Here is a 15,428-nt window from a genome sequence, read left to right on the forward strand (position 1 = left end):
CCCGGTTGCCTGGCAGCTCTGTAGAAAACTTCCAGATGCCCTAAATTCAATACAAGCTCACCTGCTCATCCACCTCCCCCCTGTCCTGGAGGGCCTCACAGAGGTCTTTAGAAGGTTTAAGCTGGGAGTCTACTTTGTTCAAGATGCTCATGTGGCTGCTGTGTGGAGAAGGAATGCAGGGGAGCAGGAAAGGAGACAGACACACAGGGAGGCCAGAATGGCAGCGTATCCAGTATGGCTCTTTCCAGGCTAACTCCTTCAGGACAGAGACCTAGCCTCATTCATCTCCATTCCCCTAATGTACAGAGTGGTGTGTCACACAGTTTGTTGAATGAAAGAATGAATGAGGATGCATAAGAAGGGATGGCCTTTTCCCGCTCAGCTAATACACAACAGTAGGTTTGTTCCATGGGACTTATCATAGCCCTGGTGATTCTTGGAAGAACCTTTTCCATGACCCAGAAATGAGCTGGGAAAGGAGTGCATGTGATGGAATCAGAAGCCCTTTGTACAATGTTTGTTCCAGACAGCTAAATTTGAGGAGGGTGCCCAGGCAGCCTCAGCTCCCATCCTTCACTCAGCAAACTGTTCCTGGGCACCTGCTCTTCGCCAGCTGGGAGAGACCCTACGCAGCTCTCATCTTCTAAAGCCTAGACTGCCTTAGCAATTTCCCCAAAGTCCTTCTACCCCACCCAAGATGTCACAGTCAGCCCCGTCTACCAGGCAAGGAAGTGAAGGGCAGAGAGGTGAGTGAACTGCCATACTATGAGCCCTTGACCTGCAGGACCTCTTAGTCTAATTTTTTTTTTCTTTTTTTTTGGCCATGCTGCCCATGGCATGTGGGATCTTAGTTCCCCGACAGGGATCGAACCTGTGCCCCCCGCATTGGAAGGGCGTAGTCATAACAACTGGACAGCCAGGGAAGTCCCAGGACCTCTTAGTCTGGATTCAGGAGTCCCTGCCAGCTGTGTGCCCAGCCCTGTTGGCCTGGGGATGCAGAAACGAACACTCTCTTGCCCTTGGGGAGCTCATACACTGTTAAAGATCATTATGGCAATAATTAGAGGGTTATACAGGGTGCTGTGGGAATGCATAAGATGCAGGCACTAACTTAGCCAAGGGTATGAAAAAACTGAAGAAGTTGGGAAACTAGCATTTGATCTGTATAACAACCTTTTGAGCTAGGTGATGATATTCCATTTTATAGGAAAGGAACAAAGCTCAAAGAGGTATACTGATTTGCCCAAGGTCTTGCCGCTAAGAAGCAACAACATAGAGAGTGGAATCTGGTTCTCTAGATTCCTAGTCAAGAACCCTTTACAGACAAGGACAGAGTACTTCCCACATGACCTCTGGGCCTGCCTCACTCATCTAGCATGGCCATGGTCTCACAGAGCAAGTAGCCACTTGGCAGGGGCAGCAGCAGAACCCACAAAACAGACTGGACAGGGCTCAATGGTTATTCTATATTCCAAGCCCCACACACACCTCTCATAATTTTACCCAAGATTCCTGGTATATTAGACTCTAGTTGTAACTGTAAGAAACTTAGGACTATACTGGTGGCGCAGTGGTTAAGAATCTGCTTGCCAATGCAGGGGACACTGGTTCGAGCCCTGGTCCAGGAAGATCCCACATGCCACAGAGCAGCTAAGCCTGTGCACCACAACTACTGAGCCTGTGCTCTAGAGCCCAGGAGCCACAACTACTGAGCCCACGCACCACAACTACTGAAGCCTGCATGCCTAGAACCCGTGCTCCACAGCAAGAGAAGCCACTGCAATGAGAAGCCCACGCACTGCAATGAAGAGTAGCCCCCGCTCGCTGCAACTAGAGAAAGCCCACACACAGCAACAAAGACCCAACACAGCCAAAAATAAATAAATAAAATACATAAATTCAAAGAAAAAAAAGATAAACTCTAAAACAAAAAACATATACCAAAAAATAGGCCAAAAGCAGAGCACCAAAAATCAAAGAATATAGAAAAAGAAATATAGTGAATATAACAGAATCTAAGAAAATTCAACTCAAAGCGATATATAAGAGACTGTGTTATAATAAAGTGATCCAGAATGGCTGAAAATGAAAGGTCTAGAAGATAATGGTAATCACCTAAATCTGAATCTCTCCACGTATCATCCCAGAAAAAACCACAAGACCAACAAGGACCAGAAATAACACCATCTATGACCAATGCCTTCAGCATTATTAGGAGACAAAACATACCACAAACTTCAAATAACCAGCGAGCAGAGAAATAAACAACCAATTCTAACAGAGCTCCCACTGCTGCTGCAAGTCTGTGAGTACACAGAACAGAGAAAGGGAAGGCTTAAGAGACTCCATGAAAAATAAGAAAAAGAGATGAAAAACTTAAAGCACAGACAAAATCACCTTCAGAATTAGAATGTCCCACACCAAGTAGCCCCCACTGGCCGCAACTAGAGAAAGCCCGCGCATAGCAACGAAGACCCAACGCAGCCAAAAAATTTTTTTAACTTAAAAAAAAAAAAACAAACTTAAAGCAGTTATCTAAAAAAGGAAATTTATTGATTCACCTAATGAAAAATCCTTGTACAGGGACGGCTTAGATTCAGGTTCTGACACTGTCATCAGGAAGAATTTAATCTCACTCTGCTTTCCTCTGTGTGGCCTCTTTCCTGGGCAGACTTTCTCCAGAAGGTGGAGATGGCCACTGGCAGCTTCAGGTTTATATCCTGATAGATTGGTAACTGCAGTGGAAAGAACATCTTTCTCTTGGTTCCAACAAAAAATTCTGGAATTGACTCATTAGCTGGTTTGGATCTGTTCCCATCCCTAAACCAATCGCTGCAGCTAGGGGAAATGGTGCTCTGATTTGGGGCCTGGGAAGGAGTATCCTCCACCTAAAACACATTGACTGAAAGAGGGAGAGATGTGCATCCCTAAAAGAAGAAAGTGTGGAGCTCCTTCTGTACTAAGGGAGAAGAGTGGATGTGGGTGGGCAAAAATAACTGTTGTCAGCCGTACTCAGTGATTATCTTTACTTGACCATTTCTTTAATTTTTTGAGATACAGCATACATTCAGTAATGTGAGCCAATTTTTAGAGTACAGTTTGATGAGTATAGTGTATACACCTGGGCAGTCGCCCTCCAGATCAAGATATAAAACATTGTCAGTTCCCCAGAAGTTTGCCTTGTTTCCCTTCCTAGTCAGTATCCCACAGAAATAAACACTGTCTTGACCTCTATCACCATAGATTAGTTTTGCTTGCTCTTGAATTTATAAAAAGGGACTCATACGTACATCCACTTTTGCTCAATATTATGTCTGTGAGATTCTTCCGTGTTGTGTGTATCAGAAGTTCATTTTTTTTTAAAAAGTTCATTTCAGGGACTTCCCTGGTGGCGCAGTGGTTAAGAATCTGCCTGCCAATGAAGGGACACGGGTTCGGTCCCCAGTCCGGGAAGATCCCTTTCCCTCTGTGAGAACTCCCTTGGCCACAGAACCAACTACTGAGCCTGCGCTCTAGAACCCGCGAGCCACAACTACTGAGCCCACGTGCCACAACTGCTGAAGCCTGCGCACCCTAGAGCCCATGCTCCGCAACAAGAGAAGCCACCACAACGAGAAGCCCGCACACCACGATGAAGAGTAGCCTCCGCTCGCCGCAACTAGAGAAAGGCTGCGCACGGCAATGAAGACCCAGCATGGCCAAAAAATAAGTTCATTTCTTTCATGCTGTATAGTGTGCCATTATATGAATATACCACAATTTATCCACTCTACTGTTAATGGACAATTAGGTTGTTTCTAGTTTTGAACTATTATAAATAAAGCTATTGTAAAAAATTTTGTATGCGTCATTTGGTGTGTATGTGCACGCATATACCCAGGAGTGGAATTGCTGCATCATAGGGTAGGTATGTGTTTAGCTGAACTAGATAATGCTGAATACTTTTCCAAAGTGGTTCTACCAACTTACATTTCCACCTGCAGTGTAGGAGAGTTTGTGCTCCACATCCTTGTCAGCACTCCGTATTGCTGATCTTTCTAATTTTGACCATTCTGGTGGCACCCAGGAATTTGAATCCAAGGGTCTTGTCTTCATATCAGGACTCCTCTTACTCTGAGCACCCCTGAGATCAGGTTTGAATTTCTGTCGGCTGGAATGTTCTCCAGTGTGGCCCAGGACCCACAATACACAATCCAGAAGGTAAACATCAGAGGAAGCTCCTGCCCATGGTTCTGTGGCCAAGGGAGTTCTCACAGAGGGAAAAGCATCAGCCCTGGAGAGGCAGCCCAGTGCAGTGGCAAAGAACTCAGGCTCTGGAATGGGGCAGCCAAGGATCAGACCCCAGCTCTGCCACTGCAGGGCTGTGTGATCTTGGTTAGTTGATCTGTGCCTCAGGGTAAAACATTAGTACTTACCTACCTTATAAGGTTATTGAGAGAATTAAAAGAACAGATACATATGAAACAATTACAGTGACACATGAGAGATGCTATGTAAATGATGACTACTGTTTCAATCATTGGCCTGGGGAGGTAAGTCTACAGGCAGATGTCATCTGGCTCAGCCCCCTGTATTAAGACTCAGTGATTTATGAAATACCAGAACCTAATTCAGTCTGACTGAGGGAGGAAAAAAGGCAAAGGCGGTTGCCTTTTTGGTCAACATGTTGACCAAAGGCGGTTCTTCCCTGGGCTCCAGCAAGAAGTCATCTTCCACTGATACGGAACTTCGACTTATCTCAGGCACCCCAGGTGCTGCAGCCAATGACACCTGAGGAGAAGATGAAGTGGAATCATGCAGTTAAAGCTCTTAGCTCACAGCTGGATGCACAGCAGGTGCTGGCATGCAACTGCCCCTCAGCGCAGATACAGAACTGTGTGTGAACCCGTATAGCCGCCGGGAGGAATGTCATGGAGGACACTGGTCTGGGATTCTGGATCCCTGGGCATTGGTCTGAGCCCTGTCACCAGCTTTATGTGACCTGAGGCCTAGGTATTTTCTTGTGAACTAGAAAGCGGAAGAAATCACAGTTCTCAGCCAAAGTCCTAAAGAGGTGGTGATGGGCAAGGGTTCTTCCCAGAGATGGTAAAGAAGAAAGACCTTCCCTCATAGCAGCCCCTGTCAGATGAGCTATTCCAACCCCTAACCAGGCCTTCTGATGGGCAGTCAATAGCGTCAAAAGAATAGGAAAAACAATTTCTCCCTCTCACCATCTGTCCACCTAACAACCTCACCTACTCCGCCCTGTGCCAAGCCCATATTACAGAGAGGGCAGACACGGCCCTGCTCTGACACTCCCAGTCTCGTTGTTCTCCATTAATGCCGCTTCGTCCATCCAGGAGCTTCAAAACCCTGAAGAAACCTTATGGGTCTGTAAATGGGTCAACTCTATAGTGCAATGACCCCACCAGCCACTAGGTGGAGAAAGCTCCCTTTTTTTGGTGGGACAAAGTAAACCAGCCTCAGGACCCTACTGTTTGTTTAATTTTGGCTGCATTGGGTCTTTGTTGCTGCGCGCGGGCTTTCTCTAGTTGCGCCGAGTGGGGGCTACTCTTTGTTGCGGTGCGCGGGCTTCTCATTATCGTGGCTTCTCTTGTTGTGGAGCACGGGCTCTAGGCATGCAGGCTTCAGTAGTTGTGGCACGTGGGCTTAGTAGTTGTGGCTTGCGGGCTCTAGAGCACAGGCTCAGTAGTTGTGGCGCACAGGCTTAGTTGCTCCTCAGCATGTGGGATCTTCCCGGGCTAGGGCCCAAAACCGTGTCCCCTGCATTAGCAGGTGGATTCTTAACCACTGCACCACCAGGGAAGCCCCAGGACCTACTGTTTAAATTAATGCCAAAGAGCATAGGATGACTTTTCCTGAGCCCCTGTATTTGATATTTCATTTAGCTCTCAAGACTACTTGAAAAGGTTCACTTTAACAGGAGAAACTCAGAGGCAAAGTCTTGCAAAGCTTACACAACTAAGACATAGCATGGCGAGATAATGACCCCCCCATGCTCCCAAGTCTTAGCATAACTTACCAGGTGTCCCTCTGGAAGACACCTCTGAGGACTGTAATTTAGTCACCTGCCTGGGAGTACACCTGATGTCTAGCCAGCTTATCAGCATTTCTTTTACTCTTTTCACTTGGGTAATATCTCTGCTCCATTCTTAGACCCTGTGGTTCTGAGAGACTAAACCTACTTCCTGTTTGCAGGGGTGAACCTGTGGCCCAGACCTGGGCAATCAGAATCATAAGTCTGGAGCTGTTAGTTGCCAACACATAAGGATAGTCTGCCTGATAATTAAGTAAGCACGGAGGAAAACAGAGCTGAGAGATGAGAAGAGACTGATTTCTAATGAGCACCTGGATCCAACCATGCCTGAAGCTAATACTCTTGGGACTTTTTAGTTATGGGTCAGTCAGTTTAAATTGACTTTCTATCAATACAACCGAGAGTTCTGCCTAATACACGCTCCAGCTCCCCTTATCAACCTAAAGATTTCTACTCATCCTGAGAAGATTTTTCAACTCACCCCAAGGCTGTTGGCTGCCCTTCTGTGCTCCCAGATGCCCTGTGCCCCCTCTAGCATTACTTTTAATATTCTGTGTTATGATCTGTTTAACTCCCTGTCTCCTCTTTTTTTTTTTTTTTTAAATTAATTGATTTATTTATTTATGGCTGTGTTGGGTCTTCGTTTCTGTGCGAGGGCTTTCTCTAGTTGTGGCAAGCGGGGGCCACTCCTCATCGCGGTGCGCGGGCCTCTCACTATCGCAGCCTCTCTTGTTGCGGAGCATAGGCTCCAGACGCGCAGGCTCAGTAACTGTGGCTCACGGGCCCAGTTGCTCCACGGCATGTGGGATCTTCCTGGACCAGGGCTCGAACCCGTGTCCCCTGCATTGGCAGGCAGATTCTCAACCACTGCGCCACCAGGGAAGCCCTCCCTGTCTCCTCTTTTAAACCAGAAACTCTCTGAGGTCAGGAACTGGGTCTTATGCATTACCCTGGGTCCCTGGTGCTCAGCATAGGACTGTGATTATCTTAATAACTGCTTGGTGATTGAGTAAATTAATAGATAAGTGAATAAAAGTGGATATGGGCTGGTGTGGACCATTGCTGGAATTTTCCACAAAGATTTTTTTTTTTTTTTTGGCTGCACTGGGTCTTGGTTGCGGCATGTGGTATCCAGTTCCCTGACCAGGGATCGAACCTGGGCCCCCTGCATTGGGAGCACAGAGACTTAGCCACTGGACACCAGGCAAGTCCTTACACAAAGACTTCTTGAAAGAGCTGAGCCTCTAGTGATTATCAGGGTCAAAGGAACCAGGTTGCTGGGTGGGAAGAGAGTGAAAGGACATAGAAGTTATGGGTTATAGTAGATTGTTTCAATAATGGTCTCTCATGATTCTTTGCCTCCCTGGGTCTGTGCCCTTTTGCAATGTGACTTTGTCACTCTAGGCATCAACATAGGGAGTCCATTTCCCAACCCCTTGAATCTAGGCTGGTCTCGAGACTTGCTTTGCTCAGAGAATGCAGTAATGTGACATTGTGCAACTTTCAAGACTAGGACTTAGGCCTTGCAGCTTCCACTCCTGCCACCGTGCAAAGAAGTCTGGGCTAGACTGTGTGGAAGTGAGAGACCACGTGGAGAGAGAAGCCAGCAGTCTGTTCCACATATATGAAGGAGACCATCTTAGACTGTCCAGTCTAAGTGGAGCCACCAGCATAGGCGATCTCAGGAGGTACCAGCAGAACTGCCAAGCTGAGCCCAGCTAATCCACAGAATCATGAGGAATAATAATGTTTTAAATCACTAAGTTTTGGGATGGTTTATTGCACAGTAAAGGATCACAGAATCACCAAGTATCCATACCTTGTTTTGGCCTCCTCGTATCTATTTATCTGTCTTCCTATAATAGGATTTTCCTGGAGGAGCCTCACCCTCAGCTTCTGTGGTCTGGGTGGGGATGACCTCTACACTCCTGGCTTCTGCTAGAAGCTTTGGGAAAGAGTTGCCAAATAGGAGGGTCTTGAGCCCAGAGCTGTTGGTAACCTTCTTTGTCACCTCTTGGGGAGCATCTGCTGGAGAAAGGAGCCCTCAGGAAGAAAAGAGAAGAGAGAATGAGTCATGATCCAGCTGTTCCTGAAGACTGTCCACCCCTGGACTTTAAAATGCAAAAGCCAATCAATTCACTATTTTGCTTAAGCCCATTAGAGTTGGGATATCTGTAACTTGCACCTGAGGGCCAGGAAGTTGGATAGGAGCTGAGCAGTTCCTGGCAGAGGGCTGTTAGGGTAGGAGAGAGGTCTCTGGAGTGTATGGGAAAGGGAATTTATTTTTCCTCAGGGCCTACTGTATGCCAGGATCCTGGAATGAGACACAATCTCTGTCCTAGAGGACCTAATGGGTTCAAGTGACTAATTACAATTGTGATTAAAATGCTGGGAAGGAAAATGCCCATACAGCCAGAGCATATATAGGGGGACTGAGTCTGGACTGGGGGTGGGGCAAGGGAGATCTCCCTGAGGAAATGACATTCACACTGAGACTGGAAGGTTTGAATAGGAATTAGGCTGTGGGTGACAGGGGAGAGGTGCCGGGGAGGGGGACGTGATGTTCCAGGCAGAGGGAACAGCATGTGCCAAGGCACTGAGGCAAGAAGATGCTTGTCACCTTGAAGGAGGGAGAGTGTGTCACCAGGTAAGGGGAGAGACTAGCAGGAGCCACGTCCCTGAGGATGTATCAAGATTTTCAGCAGAAAGCAGCAAAAATAAACTCTAGCTAGTTTAAGTTCAAGGAACTACCAAGAGCACTAAAGAACTGGGCTCGAGCTATATAAACAGCATCCTGCCCGTATCACATCACAGAACAGGTACAGAAAGGACAGCGTTGTCCCCACCAATACTAAGCACTGGACACTGCTGCCTGTGTCCCTAGTCCAGCTAGCTCAGACATAGGACAAGATTTCACTGCCCTGTGCCCAGGAGCTCAGTCTTGTCACCACAGCCCCCACCAGAGAACATTCCTCCTGGGCCTCCCAAGCCCCACTTGTGGGTATCACTGGCTCTCTGGAGTGGATGGCGCAAATTGGCAGAACCTGGGCCTTAGCTGGGAGAGAAACTGGGGGAATAGCTAGCATTTTCAGCTCCTGTTCTAAGAGGTGAACTCTGCCACAGAAAATGGGGGTATTGCCCAAACCTTAGAAAAGGGTTCAGATGACAAACACCAGAGTAAGATCTGATCTTATGGTGGTTCTAAAATATGTCCATGCTTTTTTAAAAATAGTCCTCTCTTCAGGAAGTCAAGTTCAATTTCCTCTCCCCCACCCCACTCCCCACCCCAAGTGGGCTGTAATTAGTGACTAACTCCTGACAATTAGAATAACGTAGGAATGACAAGAGTATGACTCTGAGAGTAAATCATAAAAGACATGCAGTCAGTCTTTCTTGGATCATCAGCCCTGAAGAAAACCAGCTGACATGTCCTGAGGACACTCAAGCAGCCCTGTGGAAAGGCTCACATGGAGAGAAGTGAAGGGCTCCTGCCAATAGTCAGCCAAATGTTTGTTATTTTAAGCCATTAAGTTTGGAGGTAATTTGTTATGCAGTCACAGATAACTAATACAGGTCTTTATTCTAAAAGTAATGGGAAACCATTGAAAGGCTTTAAAGAAATTGGAGCAGTGACATGAATTTGCTGACATGTAAACAGATGAGTAGTATGGCCTAAGAGCCAACAGAGGATGGTGGAGACACAAAAGAGAGAGGAGAAATTTCTACTGGGGAGGATATTTATTAGGAGCCTCTTATTTATAAAGAGTTTTGAGGAAAAAGAAGTCAAATTAGGGACTTCCCTGGTGGCACAGTGGTTAAGAATCACCTGCCAATGCAGGGGACATGTGTTTGATCCCTGGCCTTGGAAGATCCTGCATGCGGCGGAGCAACAAAGCCCATGCACCCCAACTAGTGAGTCCACGTGCCACAACTACTGAAGCCCACGTGCCTAGAGCCCATGCTCTGCAACAAGAGAAGCCACCACAATGAGAAGCACGTGCACCACAATGAAGAGTAGCCCCTGCTCGCCACAACTAGAGAAAGCCTGTGTACAGTAACGAAGACCCAACGCAGCCAAAAATAAATAAATAAAAGTAAATAAATTTTTTTAAAAAATCAAATTAACTTAAGAAAAAAAGTATTTGGCTCACATAAATGAAATGTTCAAAGAGGTAATGGCTTCAGGCATGGCTGGATCCAGGTACACTTCATCTTTTGGCCCTCTTGTTTCCTGTGTTGGCTTCACTCACAGGCAGCCTTCCTCAAGCAGCTCTAGGCTTCCATATTCATACTTCAGTAACCTCTGAGAGTGTTAGTTTCCCATTAGTTCCAATAAAAGGCCCAGACTAGCTCTTACTGGCCCTGTTTGAGTCGCATGCATGCTCACCCCAACCCAGTCACAATAGGCTGGAGATGGAATATTCTCATTGTCCAGGTCCAGGGGCACATGCCCACCACAGGAGCCAGGAAGAAGTGTTGGCTCTACCCAAACATCTCATGAATTCAGAGTAAGAGAAGGCCAGGACCTCAAAGAAAATTAAGAGGCTGTTTCCAAAGAGAAGAAAAGGGTTTAAATGTCCAGATCAGCATGGTTAGGAACTGTCTCAGAGAAGAAGGAATGCTTGAGAGGAGTTCAGAAAGCTGAATGGCAGGCATCTGGTGGGATAGCTGGAGGGAGGGAAGGAGGGACAAGCAGGACTCAGGAAGGACAATCCCAGCAACAAGAATAGCAAGTGCAAAGGCACCAAGGTGTGAAAAATCGGGCCTGTTCAGGAGGGCCTGCCTGGAGCTCAGTGCAGCTGGAAAACAGAGAGGGGAGATGGGACAGGAGAGAGCAGTAGACACCAGTTTTGAAGGGTCCTGAGTGCCAGGCTGAGGAGCTGGGGATGCCAGTGGGTGATGAGGAGAGAGTAGTTGAAGCTGAGGAGTGACTTGGTTAGGTCTGTGTTTTAAATACATCATTGTGGGGCTGATGAGGAAATTGGTGATACAGAGGCTATTATGTGCTTGCCCAATACTCAGGCACTCCTTCTTTTTAATAGACCCAGGTTTTGGGGGCTTCCCTGGTGGTGCAGTGGTTAAGAATCGCCTGCCAATGCAGGGGACACAGGTTCGAGCCCTGGTCCGGGAAGATCTCACATGCCGCGAAGTAACTAAGCCCGTGCACCACAACTACTGAGCTCGCGTGCCACAACTACTGAAGCCGGTGCGCCTAGAGCCTGTGCTCCGCAACAAGAGAAGCCACCGCAATGAGAAGCCCGTATACCGCAACAAAGAGTAGCCCCCGCTCGCCGCAACCAGAGAAAGCCAACGTGCAGCAATGAAGAGCCAATGCAGCAAAAAATAAATAAAATAAAATTTTTTAAAAATATTAAAAAAATAAAATAGACCCAGGTTTTGTTAGGGGAGACAATGTGTCCACCAGAATGAATGTATGTACTTCCCAGCCTCCTTTGCAGCTAGGCATGGCCATGTGTCACTGTCTGGTCAAAGAGATAACATCAGAAGTTGCTGGGTGCAGATTCAACTCTTTGGGTCTTCTTCCTTCCTCCTGCCTGAACACAAATGTGGTGGAAGGAGTTGAAGCTACCATTTTGCAACCATGAGGGAAAAGTCTAGAGAATTGAAGAGACCACAATCCTAATGACTTCAGAACCACCTTCACCCACCTCCAGACTTGGGGCTAAGTGGGGGATGAATAAACCCTCATTTTGTTTAAGCCCTTGTCATTTAGGTTTTCTATTATTTGTGTCCAAACAAAATCCTACATGGTCTAGGTGGTAATCAGGCAAGGTAGGAAAGAGTGAGGGTCCCTCTGGGGCTTGTTTCCTAATTCCCTTCAGACCACCAACCCTCTAACCCTTCCTGCCCAGACTCTGCCACTTTCCAGCTATCCTGGCCTCCTCTTTTCTCCAAACAAATGTTCATGCCAAGACCCAGAGGGTGTACACCCAAGTCTGTAAAGACCTGAGTCTGGCAAACCATGAAAACTCCCAGACACTCCGTGTCCTAATAAGCCAGGACACAGGCTCACAGTATCTGAGACCAGGAATGAGGGACCAGGGGTGCTGCTGAGATTCTGGGAAGTAGCAGGACTAGCCCAGATAGAGCCTCAGATCCCTCGTAGCCCATTCCCCTCCATCGCACTTGGTCCAAGGGGGCCTTCCTGAGAGCACTCCCAGACTGCCAACATCAGGGGCAGTCTCCCTGCTTCCACCACCAAGGCCCTGGGCAGCCTGCAATTCCTGGCTTTGTTGTTGCCAGAGTAGAAGTTGGATGTAGATGTTCCCACTGGGTGGGGAATGAGGAGGTATGAGGGCTGGAGGAGAGGTGACCTTCACAGTCCCTCCCTTTTGGTCACAGGAGTGTATTTCCCATCCCTTGGAGCAGGTCCTATCTAGGCCCATAGTTGCTAGTATTAGTATTGGCTACTCTTTCCTGAATACAGGCTGTGTGCATGAGAGTTTAGACACATTGTTATCACACTGAGTCCTCACAGAAGAGCTGTTATTCCCATTTTATGGAAAATGAAACTGAGGCTTAATGTTAAGTGACTTATCCAAGGTCACAAAGTTTTCAGCATTCAAACCCTCATCTGTCTGGCTCTAACACCCAGCCTTTCACCACTCAGTTTCTCTCAGTGTCACCTCCATTTTGCAAGCCACGCCAGACCTCCCCGGAGCCTGTGGGAGAAACCAGAAGAGAAAAGGGTTGGAAAAAATGGCAAAATAATAATAATTGTCAATTCTGAGTAGCAACTGTATGCTATTACCCTGTGTACTTTTTCTATATTTTAAAACTTCCTCAAAATAAAAATTGTTTTAAAAGAAAGAAATGAAGGAAAGAAGAGCAGAAAGCACAGGACTGGGTCAGAGGCTGGGGCCAGGCCTGTGCTGGAGTGGGGCCTGGGCAGGCGCTCAGGGCAGCCCTTCTGCACAAGAGCCCCAGTGTTCACTGGGCCCGGCTGCCATCCAAGAACAACATGGTCGGCACCAGGCAGTGTCTACCCCCTCCCCACGACTCTGCTCCCAGGCAGGTGAGGGGTAGGGCCTGGCCTCAGGCGTCCCCCCTGGCCCAGCCTTACAATCCAGGATTCCAGAGCCTGCCAACCCCTGCCTTGAGCCTGGTACTTCATAGGTGCCCCATCAATACTTGGCCAAATGGGCAGAGGGAGCAACGCCCAGACCTATCCCCCACAAACACACTCACCTTCAGGTGAATCTCCACCTTTCTGGGCCACAGTTAAGGACGGGGGCAGAAAGTAGGCTGATGTGTTAGCACCTATCAGCCCAGCTCTGCAGAGAGTCACCCTGAGCTCTCCCTCCCCTTTTTGTTTCCAAAAGAGTAGGGTTCAAGTCTCACCTCCATTGTTCACTTGCTATGTGACTTAGGGCAAATCATTCCATCTGCCTGAGCTTCTGTTTTCTCACCAGCAAAAGGGAGCTAAGGATTCCTACCCCCATTTGGCTTGAGGGAAGGATAAAGATGCAATGAATGGATAACATCTAGCCTAGCATGTTTCCTGGCATACAGTGGGAACTCAGCCAAGGTGAGAACTTCTTCCTTACTTCCTGTTCTGGTGAAACCCATTCTCTTAACTCATTCATTTCCTCCAAAACCCCTGAGGAAAAAGAAGTAGGGGGACTTCCCTGGTGGCGCAGTGGTTAAGAATACGCCTGCCAATGCAGGGGACATGGGTTCGAGCCCTGGTTTGGGAAGATCCCACATGCTGCGGAGCAACTAAGCCCGTGCTCCACAACTACTGAGCCTGCGCTCTAGAGCCCACGAGGCACAACTACTGAAGCACGCACACCTAGAGCCCGTGCTCCGCAGCAAGTGAAGCCACCACAATGAGAAGCCCGCACACCGCAACGAAGAGTAGCCCCCACTTGCCACAACTAGAGAAAGCCTGCACGCAGCAATGAAGACCCAACGCAGCCAAAAATTAATTAATTAATTAAAAAAAAGAAGAAGTAGGGGTGAGCCCAATTTTCTCGATAAAGAAACTGAGGCAGAGACAGCTAAAGACAGGATCACAGGATGGCAGGCTCCTGGGCCCCTGTTAGGAGTGTGGTGTGTGTGTATGTGTGTTTGAAAGAGATTGTCTTTGAGAGAGATTGCAAATGTAACTGGTGAAAGATTGTTTGCAAGAGAGTGAGACCATGAAGGGGAGACAGGTTTGGATGTCTCTCCCAGACCCCGTCCGCATGTCTCCTTCTGTTCTTTGTTTACTTATCTATCTCTCCCCACTACAATGTCAGCCCCTTTATCCTCGGGACTTAGAGCAGTGTATGCCATATAATGAACCTTCAATAAACGCTTGGTAAATGAGTGAATGAATGAATGAATGAATGACCTTGTGAGAGAGTGTCAGACTCTGCAGAGGGTCAGAGTGAGAGGTTGTGTGTTTGGGAGGGGGGCTGGACAAATGTGTGCAGATGCGGGGGGTAGGGGCAGGATTGTCAGTCTAAAGGACTTGGGCATCTCAGGGGACAGAGATTGCACAACTTGGACTATGAAAGCCTTATTTTGCTTTTGGCTCAGGTAAACCTGGGAAGTGCCTGGAAGCTGAATGAAAGCTATGTGGGGTCCAGCTCCTGCTGGCAGCTCACCCCACCCCCCAACAACCACATTCACTGAGGAGCCAGCAGAGGACCAGCGGTGGGGAGCTGAGTCTCTCCAGGAGTCCGGGAGGTCTGGTGAGGCCCCCTCTGGGCAGGAGGCTCCCATTTGCTGGGCGTCCCCAATGCCAGGAGCCTCATCTTTCCGGGGTGCTCCAGCAAGGAAGGACCCTGGATGAGGGGAATCAGGACAGTTTTTAAAAGATAACAAACTATTTTCTTGGAACTCTGCTCAGTATTCTGTAATAATCTAAATGGGAAAAAAATTTGAAAAAGAATCGATACATGTATATGTATAACTGAGTCACTTTGCTGTACACTTGAAACTAACACAACTTTGTTAGTCAACTATGTTCCAATATAAAATAAAAATAAAAATAAATAAAATAAAAATTAAAAGATAACCAACTATTTTCTGATTTATCTTTGGGAGGAGACCATTCTTTTGTTTGAGAAGGAAAAGGGAAAAAATAACTTTAATGGGCCTTTTAGTTATGCAAAGGAAAAGCCTCTATCTCATTGGGAGTAAGGGCAGAGAGGGCTAGACTTCTCCGCATAACAAAGGGAAGGGAAGCTGCTTCCCCTAGGGCAGTGTCTCCACCAGCCAGAGCACTGACCAGGAGGCGTGCAAGAGACCCCAGTTGAAGGGTTTCCCTTCTCCTCCAGAAGCCTTCAGAGGAGCACAGGGCTTGGACTTAATGTGAGGGTTGGGTAGAGGTCAAGGGTCGACTAACCTAGGACATGCTCAGCAGAGATGTGTGTGCAGGTGA

Source organism: Balaenoptera ricei, chromosome 3, assembly GCF_028023285.1.
Source record: "Balaenoptera ricei isolate mBalRic1 chromosome 3, mBalRic1.hap2, whole genome shotgun sequence".
In the NCBI taxonomy this organism is placed as follows: Eukaryota; Metazoa; Chordata; class Mammalia; order Artiodactyla; family Balaenopteridae; genus Balaenoptera; species Balaenoptera ricei.